Raw genomic sequence first — 17,044 nt, 5'->3', positions numbered from 1 at the left:
TTCACGAAGAGCTATTTGGTTGCGTACGTGGTCAGGTGATACAGCGTCAAAGAGTAAGCTTTGTTCTCTACCATGTGAAGGTGACAGAGTTTTTGGCACAGCTCTAGATGACATTCTGGAAAAAGCCTCAGATACAAAAAAGGGCTTTCCCACTGAATCAAAGTTTTTTTTTACAAAAGACGTTCCTTTCGTCCCCAAAAACGTGGGAGATTTGACCAAAAAAAGAAAGATTCAGGGCAGTCTACCCGAGGGAAGGGAAGGGGGTTCTTGTTTAACCCCGACAAGTCCGCCCGCACATCCTCCCAATGACGCCAGAGGGGCCGTAGGGGAAGACTCAGGTTTTTCCACTCTGCCTGGGAGAACATCCAAGCTTGACCCTGGGTACTAGAGGGGATAAAAAATGGATTCAGTCTGGAATTCAATCGTTATCCCCCAAACCGATATATGGAGAACATAAAACCAAAAGTGGAGACTTCCAGTTCCGGCGCTCGCATGTGAGGCAGCAGGAGAGGAGAGCTCCGTGCCAGTGAACCGACCACAGGACCGCTAGCCTTGACAAAGGGGTGTAATCCCCGTTCACCTGCTGTATACCTCCTCCGGAGTGGATGGAGAAATATCTGACCAGGAGCGGCACAAGTGTGGGAAGCCCGGCACTTCGTAAACACGCAAAGGCCGCAGCGGAGGACGACAAGATGGCAGGCGCTGCAGACCGTTTCATGCGCTCCGCCAGGTCCTCGTCCCAACCCCCTCCCGCCACCTTGAACGCCACCGAGCAGGAGTCTGATCCGGAGACACTCGACCAGGAGCCTGAGGTATTGAGAGGTTTGGGGGTTGGATGTAAAGCCCTGGCAGTCGAGGTCGCTAAACTTTTGGCCCCGGACATCAAAGCGGCGCTGGAGGCTGCGGTGGAGACCACGCTAACACAGCTTCAGGCGGATGTCTCTAAGAATTCGTCCCAGATTTTGGAGATGGCGGACAAAATTAACTCGCTAGAGACTGATTTAAGCCAGGCTCAGATAGAGCTACAGGCGGTGCTCAGATCTACGGCTGGTATGCGGGACAAACTGGAAGATTTAGAAAATCGATCTCGGCGCAGTAATGTGCGGATTATTGGACTACTAGAGTCTGTACCTGCTAGTCAGCTGGTCTCGATCTGCTCGGTGGACATTCCTAAAGCCCTAGGGATCCGCAGCCCTTGCGTAGTGGAGCGGGCTTATCGGGTGGGCCCAGTGCGGCTGGAGCAAAATGGCGACCGCAGTACCGATCAACCTGTGAGGCCCCGTCCTGTTATTGTCAAATACCTGAACTACGCAGAGAAAGCGGATATCTTGGGACATTTCAAGAAAAGAGGAAAGCCGATCGATGTTAGAGGCTATAAAGTTCTGCTGTTTGGTGATTACAGTGCGGAAGTCTCGAGAAGAAGGAGGGCTTTCTCGGTGATATGCTCAAGTCTTGTAAGAAAGAAACGAAAGTTTGCTCTAATATACCCGGCGGTATTGAAAGTTTTTAAAGAGGATGGTTCGTCTGAGACTTTTGAGACACCAGAGGAGGCCGAGAAGTGCATGGACATGTTAACTTTACAAGACAATGCAGAAAGATCCCCTGCACGGATCACATCGTCAGGAAGAACCACGTCGCCACAGAGGGACAGACCCGCCTCACAAAGGCCGCGATCACCGCGCCAGCGAGGGAATGGGAATAGAGGTCATGAGGATCGACGTGCCAGAAGGGACTAAAGTGATAACTATCGGGTCTGAGGGACTTTTTGATGCTACGCGAGATGGTAGCTATGTTCAGTAGCTGTAACATGTGCTGCGGTCGGTCTATTTGAAGTTTAACTAATGGTTTATGTCATATTGGATTTCCGTGACCCTCATGGACGCGTTTTAGTCGGCTTTGGAGTTGACTCGTCTTCGTGGGTGTCTCGGAAATACAAACGGAGTGTATACATAAGGGCTGAGTAGAAGACCTATATTATGTTTGCTCAGCAAAAGGTTCTAAAGGGGGACGGAGGAAGTTATTATATGTTCTGGTGAATAGGAATATAAGAGACAAAGAGATAGCGAAGTCTCTAAATAGGCGAGAAAAAAGTGAAGTCAGAAATTCATAAGTTCGCGTTCACCTTTGGTGATACAGTAGTTATTGGGTTTTCTGTTCAGTTGGGAAGGGAGGGAATTGGGATCTTATAGCACTACAGATAATCTGAATATCAGTGGCAAGAGTACTAGGGAGGTATCAATATGGTCAATATAGTTACATGGAATGTTAAAGGTCTACGCTCTCCACATAAGAGAATGATGGTTCTGCGGCATCTGAAAAAATTACATGCTGATATTGCCCTGCTGCAAGAGACGCATCTGGAGGCGACAGATTTCCAGAGAATGCGGAAATTATGGGTGGGAGAAGTGGTAGGATCCCCATCGGAGGGAAAGAAGGCAGGAGTACTTATACTGCTGCATAAAAAATTGCAGTATAAAATTCGGGCACAGGAGGCAGATGGTAGTGGACGATTAGTCAACCTGACCGTTGAAACCCCTGCAGGGACACTGTCGATCTATAATGTCTATGCCCCCAATGCACACGCAGGTCCTTTTATTGGGAATTTGGAAAGACAGATCTTGCAAGACCCCAATAGCTTAGTGCTGGTAGGTGGGGACTTGAACATGGTACATTCGGTCCTGGAGGATAGAAAGCGGACAAAGGTTGGCACAAAAGATAAACAGAATGTGCTTTCCATACTGCCAAATATGATGGAAGTCACTAAATTAACGGATATCTGGAGGCACTGCAACCCCTCTGAGCGGGCATATACTCACTTCTCTCACTCTCAATGTGCGTGGTCGAGGATTGATTACTTCTTAGGCTCCAGTCTACTGACTTCCAAGGTCTGTGAGGTGAAGATTGAAGAAATGGTGATTTCTGATCACTCGCCGGTATCATTGAGACTGAGAGAGGTTAGTGCAAAGGGGCAGGATATTCTGTGGAGGTTGTCGGGATATTTAGCCATGGATGAAACTTTTAAGGCCAAACTATTAGGGTGGTGGTGGGAATATAAAGACACGAATGGGCAACACCAGGACAATCCCCCCCTTTTTTGGGACACAGCTAAGGCTGTATTACGGGGAAAGATCATTTCCTACACTTTAGCCCAAAAGAGGGACTTGCGTTCTAAATTGTTAGAAGCCACAAACAATTTAAGGTCGCTATATACGGAGTTTCAACTAAATCCCACAGAGACCAATAAAACTAAATGGGTCACGGCCAAACATAATTACGACCATTATGCAGAAAAAGTGGAAAGGGTCCATGCTGACCACTCATCGGCTTATTTTTTTAAATTTGGTAATAAGTCGGGTAGATTACTGGCTAGGCTTGCACAGGGGAGGAGAACACAGATACCGCCTCCCAAATTACGAACAGAAAAGGGGGACATATCTAGTGACCCTAAGGTCACACTGGAGATTTTTAAACAATATTATGAGCAGTTATATGCCCAAGACCCTTGCAATATTCCGGAAGGGCGCGCCTTCCTAGACTCAGTCTCTCTGCCGTCTGTTGAGGAGTCGGATTTGTTGATGTTGAATGGTCCGATTACGGAACAAGAAATTAGCTTAGTGATAAAATCCCTACATAATGGGAAGGCCCCGGGACCCGATGGTTTCCCAGCGGAATTTTATAAATCTATGGGCCCGGAGATAGTCCCCAGCCTGATGAAACTATTTGACTCTATTATTCAAACTCGTACGGTGATGCCCTCAGGAAATTTGGCACATATTAAATTGATACCCAAACCAGATAAGGACCCCACTCTTCCGGGTTCCTATAGACCCATATCTTTGATAAATCAGGATTTGAAAATCCTAGCAAAACTAATGGCGAACAGACTGGCTAACATCTTGCCAAAAATAATTGGATCACATCAAGTAGGGTTTGTTAAAGGTCGGTCAGCCACAATTAACATTCGAACTGTTCTGGCAGTGCAGGACGGGCTCCTCAGGAGGAGGCAGACAGGTGAGATGGGAAGAGAAGCTCTCTTGGCTTTAGATGCCGAAAAAGCCTTTGACAATGTGAATTGGCAGTGGCTGGATTTAGTATTAGATAAAATAGGAATTCAGGGGCCTTTCCGGGCCTTTGTTCAGGCGATTTATACCTCACCGCAGGCAAGAATTTGTGTTCCTGGCTGGTTGTCTGCTCAATTCCAGTTGCAGAAGGGCACGAGACAGGGATGCCCGCTTTCCCCACTTTTGTTCAACATTGCTCTGGAACCACTGGCCAGATACTTGTTGAGCTCCGGGGTGTATGCAGGAATAAAGGTGGGGAATAAGGAGATTAAACTGACATGCTTCGCGGATGATATGCTTTTGTTTTTGCATGATCCCACTACAGACCTGCCTAAGGTCCTAGAGGCCCTTGATAGAGTGCGAACTTTTATGGGGTATAAAATCAATGTGGCTAAGTGTCAGTTGTTGCACATTGGGAGAGGAATAGGAGTGAAGTTTGATGATGGTCTGATTACTATAGCGCGAGACCATATAAAGTATCTGGGTATTAAAATAGGCAAGTCCCCGACCAAAATGTATAAGTTGAATTACGACCCCTTGATAACTAAAATTATTCAAGAATTAAAGAAATGGCAGGAACTCCCACTCACATTGTTAGGGAGAGCGAGTCTTATTAAAATGACAAGTTTTGCCAGGCTCTTATACCCGTTGCAGACGGTGCCGCTTTTATTGAAACACACGGATGTGCACAAATTGCAATCCGCGTTTGTAACTTTCCTCTGGAAGGGAAAAAGACCCCGTATTGCGTACAGGAAACTTTGCCTTTTAAAATGGGAAGGGGGTTTGCAACTGCCTGATATATGGGGTTATAACTTGGCTGCACTATGGCGGTATGTACGGGATTGGGTGGGGGGAACCTCACATTACGCTGATAGGGCTTTGGAACAGGAGCTGGTGTCGCCACTTGACCTACGTGCTCTACTACACACAAAACTTCCATTACTACCACAGGAAGTCAAGCAGGCTTTGATAGTGAGGGATACTATAATAGCGTGGAAGCATGTCAGAAAACTATACAAACTACCAATCTATATCTCATCCTACATGCCACTGTGGTCTCTCCCATCTTTTCCGCAGTGAAGCTCTAATAGATTATTCCAGGAATGGCGTAGGAAAAATGTGAGGACCCTGGGCGATCTTTTGACGGCCAATGGACTAAAGTTACTGTCTTGGGAGGAAGTGCGAGCCAAACATTCCATATTACCAAATCAGTATTTACAATATTTGCAGATACAGACATTCTGCGCAGCCCAGTCGAGAACTCTTGGTACTGAAACCTCTGTTATTAGGTTTGCTAGTTTGATGAATAAAGGGGACACTATGGATAATATCTCCACGCTATATCGGAGATTGATGAATGTCAAGCTCGAAGGGGTTGCGCAGACAGTGTTCAAGGAATGGGAGAAACAGATAGTGGATGGTAAACTTACCTTTAAGATACGGGAGGGGATGGATAAGGTTAGAGGTGCTATTAGTAGCGAGCACTGGAGAGAATCCCAATTCAGGATAATCCATAGGGCTACATATGCCTATAACTTGTCTTATGAGAATGCACCAGCACACTACTTGAGAAACTGCCCCAAATGTGACCTGTACAAAGCTGACCTTCTACACGGGATTTGGGGGTGCTCCAAACTTAGAGCGTATTGGGAGCAAATCTGCGGATATGTCCATGACGTCTGGAAGGTTGAAGTCAAGGATACACCTCAACAATGTGTCTTTCAATTCATTCCCAGGGTCCAAGAGGAAGTGGATTCACCCATAGTGGGCACCAAGGGGCCTCATGTAATATTGCTTGCAGCAAAGAAGTGCATTCTGAGGAAATGGCTTCAACCCCAGGTGCCCACTTTGGAGGAAGTCATAGGCACGGTGAAAGTGCTCCTGTATATGAATAGATTAGATGCGGAGCGCAACAAGGAAGTATCCATCAAATCCTTTGTCCATAAATGGAGGCCGTTTATTGAGAAGTCGTTAACAATGTACGAAAAGAAGGAAGTTATTAAGCCATTTGTGGACACGACCTGGTACATGAAAGCGAGGTTGGCAGGTAGTTTGGGTGATCTATTGATATGACTCAGGATAGATACCTTAGATTATCGGTAGTGCTATTCTACATTTTGGTTGGTTAATTGAGAGGAAGGGTTATAGTTGTCGAGACCACATAAGTCTGAATCTGATGGTGAAATCTATGTCAACATGTCGCTCGGGTCTCGATTGTTTTTTGTTTTCTTGGGGGGGAGGGGGGGTTGGGAGGGTTGAAAATTGAAAATGAGATCTAGGCCGATCCTTCTTTGGTATGCTGTGATCAATGTGAACCTTACATTTTGTGACATATATATTTGTCATTTCTTTTGTATGATGTACACCATGGAAGGTATTGTGATTTTCTTCTGTACATTTCTACCAAATGCCAGATCTGAATAAAAAAATTATTACAAAAAAAAAAAAAAAAACTAAAAGTGGAAAATCAAGAGGCTATGGACCTACAGATATCACTCCTGCTGGAAAAAAGAGCCATCGTTCCTGTACCAGTGGAAGAACAAAAGGAAGGGTTTTATTCACCGATTTTCCTAATAAAGAAACCAAATGGCTCCTTCAGAGCAATTATAAACTTGAAAGCCCTGAACAAGTACATAGTGTACAAAAGGTTCAAGATGGAGTCAATAAAGTCCATGACCAACCTCCTTCAGAAAGACAGTTTCATGGTAAAATTAGACCTGGCGGACGCCTATTGCCATGTTCCAATCCGAAAGAAAAACTAAAAGTTTTTGAGGACAGCAGTATGGTTCAAAGGATCCCTATGTCACTACCAGTTCCAGGTTCTTCCATTTGGCCTCAGTTCAGCTCCAAGACTGTTCACAAAGGTCATGACGGAAGTGGCAAAACATTTTCATCTGGCAGGGATCCTATTGATCCCATACTTGGACGATTTTTTGATTGAAGCTCCATCGGAAGACCTCTTGTTTTGTCATCTGCAGATTTATACAGAACACCCTGACCAATCTAGGATGGATGATCAACAGAGAAAAATCATGTCTACTTCCCTCAAAAAGAATGACATTTTTGGGAGTTCTTCTGGACTCAATACTAATGTATTCCTTTCTTCCAGAGCAAAAACAAGACACCTTGATTTCCAGCATCAAGAATTCCCGGAGACTGGAACGTCCCTCCCTCCGGAAAATAATGACAATCCTCGGTCTTATGACTTCAATGATTTCATCGGTACAGTGGGCCCAGCACCATACAAGAGAACTCCAGTCCTTTCTGTTGGAGAGCTGGGACAAAAAACAAACTTCCTTAACCCCTTAGGGACACAGCCTTTTTACACCTTAGGACCAGGCCATTTTTTGAAAATCTGACCAGTGTCACTTTAAGTGATGATAACTTTAAAACGCTTTGACTTATCCAGGCCATTCTGAGATTGTTTTTTCGTCACATATTGTACTTCATGACACTGGTAAAATAAAGTTAAAAAAAATATTTTTTTTTGCATAAAAAAATGTCAAATTTACCAAAAATTGGGAAAAATTAGCAAATTTCAAAGTTTCAGTTTCTCTACTTCTGTAATACATAGTAATACCCTTAAAAATTGTGATGACTTTACATTCCCCATATGTCTACTTCATGTTTGAATTATTTTGGGAATGATATTTTATTTTTTGGGGATGTTACAAGGCTTAGAAGTTTAGAAGCAAATCTTGAAATTTTTCAGAAATTTACAAAAACCCAATTTTTAGGGAATACTACAGCTCTGAAGTCACTTTGCGAGGCTTACATAATAGAAACCGCCCAAAAATGACCCCATTCTATAAACTACACCCCTCAAGGTATTCAAAACTGATTTTACAAACTTTGTTAACCCTTTAGGTGTTGCACAAGAGTCATTGGCAAATGGGGATGAAATTTGAGAATTTCATTTTATTGCCTAATTTTCCATTTTAACCAATTTTTTCCACTAACAAAGCAAGGGTTAACAGCCAAACAAGACTGTATCTTTATTGCCCTGACTCTGCCGTTTACAGAAACACCCCATATGTGGCCGTAAACTACTGTACGGCCACACAGCGGGGCGTAGAGTGAAAGGTGCGCCGTTTGGTTTTTGGAAGGCATGTTTTGCTGGACTGGTTTTTTGACACCATGTCCCATTTGAAGCCCGCTGATGCACCCCTAGAGTAGAAACTCCATAAAAGTGACCCCATCTAAGAAACTACACCCCTTAAGGTATTCAAAACTGATTTTACAAACTTTGTTAACCCTTTAGGTGTTGCACAAGAGTTATTGGCAAATGGGGATGAAATTTGAGAATTTCATTTTTTTGCCTAATTTTCCATTTTAACCCATTTTTTCCACTAACAAAGCAAGGGTTAACAGCCAAACAAGACTGTATCTTTATGGCCCTGACTCTGCCGTTTACAGAAACACGCCATATGTGGCCGTAAACTACTGTACGGCCACACAGCGGGGCGTAGAGTGAAAGGTGCGCCGTTTGGTTTTTGGAAGGCATGTTTTGCTGGACAGTTTTTTTGACACCATGTCCCATTTGAAGCCCCCTGATGCACCCCTAGAGTAGAAACTCCATAAAAGTGACCCCATCTAAGAAACTACACCCCTCAAGGTATTCAAAACTGATTTTACAAACTTTGTTAACCCTTTAGGTGTTGCACAAGATTTAATGGAAAATAGAGATACAATTTCAAAATTTCACTTTTTTTGGCAGATTTTCCATTTTAATATTTTTTTTCCAGTTACAAAGCAAGGGTTAACAGCCAAACAAAACTCATTATTCATGGCCCTGATTCTGTAGTTTACAGAAACACCCAATATGTGGCCGTAAACTGCTGTACGGCCACACGGCAGGGCGTAGAGGGAAAGGTGCGCCGTATGGTTTTTGGAAGCCAGATTTTGCTGGACAGTTTTTTTTACACCATGTCCCATTTGAAGCCCCCCTGATGCACCCCTAGAGTAGAAACTCCAAAAAAGTGACCCCATCTAAGAAACTACACCCCTCAAGGTATTCAAAACTGATTTCACAAACTTTGTCAACCCTTTAGGTGTTGCACAAGATTTAATGGAAAATAGAGATACAATTTCAAAATTTCACTTTTTTGGCAGATTTTCCATTTTAATATTTTTTTTCCAGTTACAAAGCAAGGGTTAACAGCCAAACAAAACTCATTATTTATGGCCCTGATTCTGTAGTTTACAGAAACACCCCATATGTGGTCGTAAACCGCTGTACGGGCACACGGCAGGGCGCAGAAGGAAAGGAATGCCATACGGTTTTTGGAAGGCAGATTTTGCTGGACTGGTTTTTTTGACACCATGTCCCATTTGAAGCCCCCTGATGCACCCCTAGAGTAGAAACTCCAAAAAAGTGACCCCATTTTAGAAACTACGGGATAGGGTGGCAGTTTTGTTGGTACAAGTTTAGGGTACATATGATTTTTGGTTGCTCTATATTACACTTTTTGTGCGGCAAGGTAACAAGAAATTGCTTTTTTGGCACCGTTTTTTTTTTTTGTTATTTACACCATTCATCTGACAGGTTAGATCATGACGTAATTTTAAAGAGCAGGTTGTCACGGACGCGGTGATACCCAATATGTATACAATTTTTTTTATTTATGTACGTTTTACACAATAATTTCATTTTTAAAACAAAAAAAATGTTTTAGTGTCTCCATAGTCTAAGAGCCATAGTTTTTTAAATTTTTGGGCGATTATCTTAAGTAGGGTCTCATTTTTTGTGGGATGAGATGACTGTTTGATTGGCACTATTTTGGGGTGCACATGACTTTTTGATTGCTTGCTATTACACTTTTTGTGACGGAAGATGACAAAAAATGGCTTTTTTTACACCGTTTTTATTTTAATTTTTTTACGGTGGTCATCTGAGGGGTTAGTTCATGTGATATTTTTATAGAGCCGTTCAATACGGACGCGGCGATACCTAATATGTATACTTTTTTTTTTTATGTAAGTTTTACACAATGATTTCATTTTTGAAACAAAATAAATCATGTTTTAGTGTTTCCATAGTCTAAGAGCCATAACTTTTTCAGTTTTTGGGCGATTATCTTGGGTAGGGTATGATTTTTGCAGGATGAGATAACGGTTTGATTGTTACAATTTTGGCGTAGATGCGACTTTTTTGATCACTTTTATTACCTTTTTTTGGGAAGTAAGGTGGGCAAAATTCCAATTTCATCATAGTTTTTAATTTTTTATTTTTATGGCGTTCACCGTTCGGGTAAAGTAACATGACCGTTTTATAGATCAGGTCGTTACGGACGCGGCGATACCAAACATGTGTAGGGAATTTTATTTTTTTCATTTTTAATCAGTGATAAATGTGTTTTTTGATTTTTACTTTATTTTTCACTTTTTTCACTTTTTTTTTGACCCAGACCCACTTGGTTCTTGAAGATCCAGTGGGTCTGATGTCTGTAAAATACAGTACAGAACCTATATAGGTATCTGTAACTGTATTTTACTTACACTGAACAGATCTATGCTTTCAGCACAGATCTGTTCAGCACCATGGACAGCAGGACGCCTGAGAGGCGTCCTGTTGCCATGGGAACCTTCCCCGTCTGCTCAGTAGTGGCCAGAACTTCGCAGACGGGGAAGGGTAAGGACGGGGCTTGGGGGGGCTGCCTGGGAGCTCTCTCCCTCTCCCATCGGGGGGCTGCAAAGGCACAGCAGCCCCCCGATCGGAGAGGGAGGGAGCTCCCTCTTACTGTTAACCTTTTCCATACAGCGGTCCGTACGGACCGCTGTATGGAAAGGGTTAAACGGCTGACATCGCATCACCGATGTCAGCCGTTTATACCAGGGTGCCAGCAATGTGCTGGCACCCTGGTATAACCCACTAGACGCCAACGATTACGCAATGGGAGGCGGGCGGGGGATCGCGATCCCGCCTACCGCACCGCCCGCCTCCCGCACCGCCCGCACCGCCCGCAACCCTCCCCCTGCACCTCCCACCGGGCAAAAATCACTAAGGGGTGCAGGGGGGAGGGATACATTTATATTTTACAAATGCAAAAGTTTCTGATCCCCGCGGTCAGGGACCGCGGGGATCAGAAACTGCAGAAATCGCAGCAAACCGCAGGTCTGAATTGACCTGCGGTTTGCCGCGATCGCCGACATGGGGGGGTCACGGGACCCCCCCGCGCATTTAGCCTAGGTGCCTGCTCAATGATTTGAGCAGGCACCGGGTTCCGATCACTGCCAGCCGCACGGCAGTGATCGAAAATGCACAGGGCGTACATGTACGCCCTGTGTCCTTAAGTACCAGGGCACAAGGGCGTACCTGTACGCCCTGTGTCCTTAAGGGGTTAAACAAAAGAGTGAAAATTCCATCTCGTATAAAGATATCCTTGTCTTGGTGGATGAATCGATCAAATCTTTCCCGAGGAGTGGCCTGGAAGCCGACAAATCAAGTAGTCATCACTACGGATGCCAGCCAACACGGGTGAGGAGCCCACATGGGAAAACAGTTGCAGCAAGGCCTATGGGATTCTCACCTTCGACAAGCCTCGTCAAATTTGAGAGAGTTGACCGCAGTATGGGAAGCCCTAAAAGCCTTTGCCCCTTTCGTCCTCCTGAAGAATGTAAAGATTTTATCCGACAATTCGACAACTGTAGCCTACCTGAACAAGCAGGGGGGAACAAGGAGTCGCCCCCTTTCCTTAGTGACAGCGAAAATCCTAAGATGGGCAGAGAAAAACCTACGGTCTCTATCCGCAACCCATGTGAGGGGAAAAGAAAATCAGGTGGCGGACTTCCTAAGCAGAGACCGGCTAAAGGCAGGAGAGTGGACATTGAACAGACAAGTCTTCAAGCAAATCTGTTCCAGATGGGGCACTCCAAGTGTCGACCTGTTTGCCACAAGAAAAAACACACAGGTCAGGGACTTTTTCTCCCTCTCAGTCCTAGATTGCCCCTTGAGTGTGGACGCCTTGTCAACTCCTTTGCCCCAACAACTTCTCTATGCCTTTCCCCCCTTTCCCCTGATACAAAGGGTACTGGGCAAGATCATGGAGGAAAATGCCCAGATCATACTGATAACGCCGTTCTAACCCAGAAGATCGTGGTTCCCAGTCCTGAAGAACCTGGCAGGGAAAGACTTTTGGATCCTCCCTCCCCAGCCGGATCTATTGTCTCAGGGCCCAGTTGTTCATCCCAAAGTCACCCAGATTCGCTGAAAGGAGTATACTGAGAGGAAAAGGATTTTCAGAAGCAGTAATATCCACCCTTTTGCAAAGTAGAAAAAATGTTACATCAAGGATATATCTGAGAGCTTGGGAAGCCTTTCTGAGGTTTAGTGGCGATAAATATGACCCTTCCGGAGAATTTCAGGTGGTGCTAATCTTGGACTTCCTTCAAGCGGGACTAGATAAGGGACTGTCTGCGTCCTCGGAGATGGAAAGGCTATTTCATAACCTAGACGTTAGAAGATGCATCCTGCAATATATGGAGGCCACAAAAGATCTAAGGAAGTCGAACCAGCTACTTGTGCAATATCTGGGTCTACATCGTGGACAGGCAGCTAGCAAGACTTCCGTCTCAAGATGGATTAAAGCCTGCATTGTCCTAGCCTATGAAACAGAAGGGCTAGCCCCTCCACCCTTGTTGAGAGCCCACTCCACCAGGGCAGTGGCCACATCCTGGGCTGAAGGGGCCTCGGCCTCGATAGAAGAAATATGTCGGGCAGCCACATGGTCCAGTCCAGATACCTTTTTTAAACATTACAAATTGGACGTCTCTGCAAATAGAGATTTGTCTTTTGGATGCAAAGTCCTGTCGGCAGTTGTCCCACCCTAATCATGTTTTCTATATTATTCCTCCACGTAGTGCCGGTAATTGGATTTTCCTTTAGCCTCCACAACGGCACGAGGAATCCCCCCCCCCCCCAAAAAAAAAAAAAGAGGGGATAATTTTGAATATTTAACATTTTCATTTCTATTACGCTCAGGAGAATTAATCCTGACCTCGTATGTTGAACGATATTGTTATTTGATATTATTTACTTCATTAAATTTGAATTGTTGCATCTATCTTTGAGTACTAGGTTACTAACTGGCAAGGTAAGAGGGAGGGGGCCCTTTATTGGCTGGGCTCGAAAGCTGTTTCCTGTCCCTGGAGAAGGCGGGGTAATCCTCCACGTAGTGCCGTTGTGGAGGCTAAAGGAAAATCCAATTACCGGTAAGAGTAATTATTTTTATTTTTTTACTCCATTTTACCAGTGTCATGAAGTACAATATGTGACGAAAAAACAATCCTCAGAATGCCCTGGATAAGTAAAAGTGTTTTAAAGTTATCACAACATTCATAGGAATATACCTCTGGTAGGCATGGTAACCTCAAGAAGGTTCCAGGCTACCACAACCACTGAACACCTTCCCTGACCTCAGCACGGCGAAACCACCTCAGCTGCCGTGATCACAATTGATCACAGCATCTGAGGGGTTAAATGTCTGGAATTTGCGTTTCTCCAATCAGACATTGGCCCGGTGTGTCTTCTGTTTAAAACAGCAGAAACCCAGCGGCAATGTTGTCCACTGAACTCAGGGGTGGACGCCATTTTTAAATACTGGGCTTTTGCCTTACATGTACGGCAGAGGTCTGGAAAGGGTTAACTGTGATCTAAGATGTAGATATACTGCACCCTAAGGCAAAAATGAAGGTGTGGCAGTCTGCTTCCACATGTCATTTCTCCGATTCTGTTGGACGATAGTCCATTTATTCATGTGCTGTTTACTCTTACCCCATTTTAGTTAAAAGGCTTATAATGAACTGTGGAGCATTTGAAATCTATAGATATTGGATCAAAGTATCTTATATCAAAGTCATATACTTGTTGGACTAATAGTTAAAATAAAAGTGAAAAACGTTTAGTAAAAATTTTTTGAAAATACACAATTTTCCTTAAAAAATGCTTTTCAGTGGAAGAAAGTTGCAAAAATAAAATGACTTCACATATTTGGTATTGACACATCCATAACAACATGCGCTATACAGTTATGTAATTTATCCCACATGGCGTAAGAAAAAATATATATACCATGTCGCCCTGCAAAAATCAAGCTCTGTAGGAAGAAAAATAAAAAAGTTGATGTGGCGATGCAAAAAATTTTTTTTTTTAAAGTGAATTTGTTTTTAGTCTGAAGGATGTGCAAGATATTGTGTCTATCAGTTTCCACCCAGAATACTAATGACAAAGAATTAGCATATATGACCACTTATAGAGTACATGTGTAATAGGGACAAATTGCTGCAAAAAGATTTATTGGAAGGGATACTGATGTGCTGAATTCTTTAGTTTTCTTTTTCCAAAGAGATTACCTCAGCTCCTTGTTCATGTAGTTTTTGCTGTGGAAAAGCCTGCAGACTTCACCCTTCCCATTTCAGCAGATGAAATTTGCTGGGGAGATACAAAGCATAAACTGACCTTCTGCAGATTTTTGTATGCATTGTGTAGATGATAATTCCTAAAATCTCACTCACTTTGCTGGTACTGTACAGTGCTGTGGATTTGCTGCACAAAAATCTATGATCAAATTCGCAGCTAATCAGTCACGTGTGGACATAGCCTAACAGACAACAGACCTGTTGACCAGAAGGGTTATTTAGTAAAACAGGGTCACATGTTTAACTTCCATACAGAGGACCTCCAATAATGAAATGCAGGTGTTTCTAAGGACGAGTTCACCATTTGGGGGGGGAGATACTCCGACCTCAGTTTTGCACATTTGGCATTCGTTTGAGCCATTTCCAGTTGAGATAATTTATTTTAGACAGAAAAAAAGTCCTACATGTAGAACTGCCAACCAAGCAGAGGTCGGAGAGAAAACGGAAAGAAACAGCACCCAAAAACAACTGCATGGCTCAAAAACTAGGTATAAATTCTAAGTGGGGTGACCAAGGGGATGTAGTTATGCAAGGCCTTAGAGAGAGAATCTGTACTCCTGAGTAGAAACAAAGTAGAAAAGTCAAAACCTCAGATCCGGCCCACGGGAGAAAAAAATAAAAACATAACGTTAAAAGGAACAGTAAGAATCACCCCCTTCCATTAACATATTGAAAACCTAGGTCCCATGGGCAAGAATAGTGATTTCCTCATCTCAAACAATGTATTACATAGTACATAAGGCCGAAAAAAGACATTTGTCCATCCAGTTCGACCTGTCATCCTGCAAGTTGATCCAGAGGAAGGCAAAAAAAACCTGTGAGGTAGAAGCCAATTTTCCTCACTTTAGGGGAATAAAAATTCCTTCCCGACTCCAATCAGGCAATCAGAATAAATCCCTGGATCAACGATATCTCTCTAGTAGCTATAGCCTGTAATATTATTACGCTCCAGAAATACATCCAGGCCCCTCTTGAATTCCTTTATTGTACTCACCATCACCACCTCCTCAGGGCAGAGAGTTCCATAGTCTCACTGCTCTTACCGTAAAGAATCCTCTTCTATGTTTTTGTGTTTTGAAACAAAAGCCAACAACAGTGGTGGATATACTGCCACAAAAATGTCAGTTTCAATAACTTGTCATGTGGCCTTGAGCATCAATTACAGCTTGACAGCGATGTCTCATGCTGTTCACAAGTCGACTTTTTATTGTCTGCTGAGACATGGCATCCCACTGTTCTTGAAGGGCGGCCCTCAGGTCAATGAGATTCTGAGGTACGGAGTTACGAGCCTCTACGCGACGACTCAGCTGATCCTATAGGTTTTCAATGGGATTCAGGTCTGGAGAAAGTGTAGGCCACTCCATTTGAGGTTCCCTGGTCTCCAGCAGCCGGTCCCTAATGATACGACCTCGATGAGCTGGTGCATAGTCGTCTATGAAGATGAAATTAGGTGTTGTTCATGCAGAGGCACAATGACTGGATTAATGATGTTATTCAAGTAGTATGGGATGGTCACTGTACCATTCACAAAGTGTAGGGCAGTTCTGTATTGACTAGACACACCTGTCCACACTAACTGATACCAAGTAAACACAAGCCTCCGTATAGAGATAATAAAATGTCTTTATTCAATATGACAAAAATACATAGAACGATGGTTAGTAAAATTAGCAGCAAATAGAACTCCCCCAAAAGAGAGGGCAAAGAGGAAGCCAGAGTCAGTAGGCATCAGCAAAAAACAAAATAAGGGAAATAACAGAGCATGCACCTGCCACTACCAGCACAGTGAGCATATCAAGGTAAAAAAGACCTTTGAAAGTTAATCGCTGGAAAGGCAGGAGCAAAGGATAAGAAACAGAAAATTCGCTGTTCTACCATGTGTGGCACGTCGACCCTGCAGCCTCCTCCACCCAACGCTGTTTCGCTCAACAGACTTCTTCCGGGGATGCATGATGTCAGTAGTACCTCCTCTTTTATTGCCACACTAATGAGGACAATTAAAAACATCTGAACGGGCTGTTAATTCAAAGCCAATCATGGCATGTTAGTAATCAGTCCAATTGGGATAGGGCGGACATGTGAGCAACAGCATAAGATACCCCGCACAATATAAGGTGACGCGCCAACATATATGCTAAAGACCCTTGACCCCATATAAATATGTTGTGAGGGGATAGGGTAGACTAAGTGGAAACAATAATATAGATAGCAAGTCGTCCTATAGTTTGTGGGTAGGGTGGACTAAGTAGGAACAGTAATCGTTAATTTCTAACAATTTGTTTTCCCTTAGTACCGTATAACAATTTAACAACCATTAACTAAGGGCAGGATATTTGTGTGCCACTGTTAGGACTAAGGGAAAAACAAATTATCGTTAGAAATTAACGATTCCCTTACGTCCTAACCAGTGGCACAGATGGGGATTAGCAAGTAGAAACCCCAAAGGGAGGGCCCTCATGCCTGGTGGAGGATAACACTGTCCGGCCAAATGAGGAATATATATCTATCCTAGAATCCACTCTATAGTGTGAGATAAAAGTGGAGTGAGAACTCCAAGAAGCTGATTT

This window comes from Bufo gargarizans, chromosome 2 (assembly GCF_014858855.1).
Source record: "Bufo gargarizans isolate SCDJY-AF-19 chromosome 2, ASM1485885v1, whole genome shotgun sequence".
NCBI lineage: Eukaryota > Metazoa > Chordata > Amphibia > Anura > Bufonidae > Bufo > Bufo gargarizans.
The sequence above is the reverse complement of the archived record's forward strand: the minus strand, read 5'-3'. Positions refer to the sequence as shown.